At 42.2% G+C, this 4,006-nt stretch overlaps 1 pseudogene; it reads right to left on the reverse strand.

Annotated features, from left to right (window-relative positions):
* Window positions 1-533: 533 nt before the first annotated feature.
* Window positions 534-1,066, reverse strand: LOC127194243 (40S ribosomal protein S19-like; annotated as a pseudogene).
* Window positions 1,067-4,006: the final 2,940 nt, after the last annotated feature.

Genomic DNA, 4,006 nt, shown 5'->3' on the forward strand with positions numbered 1-4,006 from the left:
TCTCAATGATCCTTGAGTCACAGAGAAGGTAATGATACAGATGTGCTACAGATGTGCTGAGGCTGAGTGCTGCATAGTCTCTTGCTCTCTGCATATTAACTAGTTGTGTTTAATTGCTGTCTACTATAAGAGATGCTTCTGTAATGAAGACTGATAGATGCATTGCACTATGAATATAGTGGTAAATCATTCTGTTAGCTTTATACTATGTCATAATGCCAAAATAATAGCAATATGTTATGTCCTGGAGTCTATCTAGTGACTGTCCTTGAGTCTGATAATTGTGCCAGGTACGGGTTTCATCTTGTGAAGTTAGTATTAAATCCAGGGAGGAAGTGATTGATTGCACTCATGCCATTCCTGCCACTATTGCATCAATGAAGACACCTTGCATACCTTGTTGCTTTTGTAGCTTGCAAGTTTCTGAGCTGGGTAAGATTAGCTACTTTTCTCCTGCACAAGAAGGCAAGCACCTTCTGCTACTGTAGGACCTCGCCATTAGAGGTGATCAGCACCAGTCTGCTTTGTCTGTGTTTTATTTTTTGTTTATTTTTTATTTTTTTATGAATGAGGCAATTTATTAACCCAGCATCCTTTGTTCTAATGCTTCTTGTTGGCAGCTGCCGCCTGTCCAGCAATCCTGTCCAGATCTCTCTGTCCCTGAGGTGTTAGCTTGCGGCCCCCATCTTGGTCCTTTTCCACCATTTTCAGCCCCTCCAGGGCTTGGAGGACCCGGCAGGCCACACTCTTGGAGCCTCTGCTGAAGTGGCTGGGCCTAACACCGTTTCTCTGCCGTCCTCCATAGATTATTGGTCATGGAACCAACCCCTGCACCACCGCGGAGGTACAGGTGCCGTGCTGTGGAAGCAGCTCGTTTGTAGAACCAGTTCTCATCCTAGGGAGCAAGCTCTTTATGTTTGGCCAGCTTGACTGTGTCCACCCATTTGGGGACTTTCAGCTTACCGGACTTCTTGAGGAAGGCTGCCAGAGCTCTGACGAACTCCTGCTGGTTAACGTCTTTTACAGTAACTCCAGGCATCGTGCGGCCGCCGCGCTGCCAGCCAGGGGAAAGCTTGTCTGTGTTTTTAGACAGAAGCATGTGCTGTCTCCAGCAGTGGAGGTTTACCATCAAGATCTGAAGGAAGTCTAGCGGCAGTGCTGAATGAATGCCTTTAATCCCAGCACGCTGGAGGCAGAGTCAGTCTTATCTCTGAGTTTGCGGACAGCCAGGACTACACACAGAAAAGATCTTCACCAACTCTGTATCACACCAATGGCTAATATCCAAAATATATATTAAGAACACACAAGAAATTAGACACCACCAAACCAAATAACTTAAAAAATGGAGAACAGAACAAAACAGAATTCTCTACAAAGAAATATCAAATGACAAAGAAACATAGAAGGAAATGCTAAGAGTCCCTAGTCATCAGAGATATGCAAATCAAAAGGATTCTTAGATACTGCCTTACACCTGTTAGAATGACTAAGATCAAAAACTTAAGTGACAGGACATGCTGGGGAGGATGTGGAGAAATGGGAACATTCCTCCATTGCTGTTGGAGTGCAAACTCGCACAACTACTTTGGAAATCAATCTGGTACTTTCTCAGATAATTGAGAATAATACTGCCTCAAGACCCAGCTATACCACTCCTGGGCATATATGCCTGAAAGATGCTCCACCATACAACAAGGACATCTGCTCAACTATGTTCATAGCAGCTTTATTTGTAAAAGCCAGAATATGGAAACAACTTACATGTCTCTCAACCAAAAAAAAAATGGATAAAGAAAATGTGGTATATTTACACAATGGAATACTACTCAGCTATTAAAAATAAGGATTTCTTGACATTTGCAGGCAGGTGGATGGAATTGAAAACAATCATCCTGAGTGAGGTAACTCAGACCCAGAAAGAGAGGCATGGGGTATGCTTACTTAAACGTGCATATTAGTGGCATAATACAGGCTAACCACACTACAGTACCTAAACCTTTAAAAGCTAAATAATAAGGAGGACCGTAGGAAGGAGTCTTAATTCTCATTCAGAAGGGCAAATAGAATAGGCAAGATCGAAGGGAAGGAACAGAAAGTGAGCCTACCGTAGAGGTTCCCCTGAAAGACTCCCACCCACCCAATGGAGAACTGAGGCAAATTCCGAGACTCACAGTCAAACCTTGGGGTGGAACTCAGAGAATTTTATGAAAGAATTGAGGATTACAAGGACCCAGAGGTGACAGGATCTCCACAAGGAGACAAATGGAACGAACAAATCTCGGTGGGGGATGTGGTGCCACATAGACTGATGCACCAACCCAGGTCAATGCATGGTGTGGACCTAGACCCTCTGCTCAGACGTAGTAGACAGGCAGCACAGTACCCTGTGGTCACATAATATGGGGAGTAAGGGCTACCTGTGATGTGGACTCTGGTGCCCATTTGCTGATTGATTTCCCCTGTCAGGGTGGCCTTCCCAAGCCACAGAGCAAGAGGATTCAGGCAATCCAGATGAGGCTTGATAGGCTGGGGTCAGATGAGAGGAGAGGGGAACTCCTCCTTTCAGAGGATTATGGGAGAGGGAGGGGCGGTGTGGGGAGGGAAGGTGGAGCAGCGAGGTCACTAGAGAGGGGGTTATAATTTGAATGTAAAGTGAAAAATTAAGAATTAAAACAATTTTAAAAATACAAACCATAAATAAATAGTTTAAACGTCTGGAAAAAAAGGAAGAACATGGAAATAGCTATGTATGTCTTTTAGATTTTGAAAGTCATAATGTCCTTCCTGGTGCTGAGGATTTTATTTGCTAGCCTATGGTATCCAGTAGAATTTTTTTCCCAGTTATAAAGTAACCTTCATTTAAACATATACAGTTGTAGTAAAACAAAGTAAGATGTTATGTAAAAGGTTTCCATATAACTTTGAGAAAACCCTTTATTATCAGCCATCACTGTGAATGGTGACAATGCTGATAACCATGTCTTCCCGTCCCTCAACCACAGTTAACTTCCTGTTCATTAATTCTGATTTTCCCATTTAGATAACTGCATTTTATGTACCCTCCCCCAGGAGGCCTTTTCCTAGTTCCATAGAAGTTCCTGGATATCCGTTGGCTTTCCAAATGAAGCAGGCATATCTCAAAGCGCAAAGGAATAAGCCACATAATAGACAAAGCATATGCTAGTTATCTTTCCAGACTGTCTATTTCGCTCGGTATGATCTCTTCCAAATCCATCTGTTTACCTGGGAATTTCATATTTTCATTCTTCCTAGTAGCTTAATAATATCCCACCTTATGTACCATATTCTCATGATTAATTCATCATCTGATGGGAATATATGCAGTTTTAATTTTCTGAGTTTGGTGAAGATCACCAATGAACACAGATGAGCAGGTGTCCCTGTAACTGAATATAAATTCCTTTGGTAGAGCTGAATCTTGTTCTAGACTTAATTTTATCTTCCCAAAGAACCTGCACATTTATTTCCACAGTGGCTGCACCATATTGTACTCCCACCAGTGGGGAATATTTCTTGTAATTTTAAGTGTATTTCTTCAATTATAGCTATTCAGACCAGAGTAAGATAAAATAGCAAAGTAATTTTGACTTGCCTTCCCAAGATGTCTAGGAATATTAAGCGTTTTTACAATGCTATGTACCTGCTTACATTTTCATTTTCGGTAACACTCTGTTTAGTTTGTTGTCCCATTTTTTTTTAACTGAGACTTTGTTTCCTTAATTTTTTTAAGTTTTATTTTATATTCAAGGCATTAACCCTGTGTCAGATACACGGCTGCAGCTCTTAGGCTTGACATTTTCTTTATCTACATTGCTTTCGGGTTCTTTGTGGGTTCTTCTCCTGAGTTTCTCCCTATGATATCTTCTCGGGCTCACCTCAGCTTCTCCTGGCTCACCTGCCACCGACTGACCTTCCTGCTCCATCTCCGGGACCTTACTCTCGCCAACCCACAACACTACTCAATATTCTTTCTTCCTGCACC

The sequence above is a fragment of the Acomys russatus genome, chromosome 10 (assembly GCF_903995435.1).
Source record: "Acomys russatus chromosome 10, mAcoRus1.1, whole genome shotgun sequence".
In the NCBI taxonomy this organism is placed as follows: domain Eukaryota; kingdom Metazoa; phylum Chordata; class Mammalia; order Rodentia; family Muridae; genus Acomys; species Acomys russatus.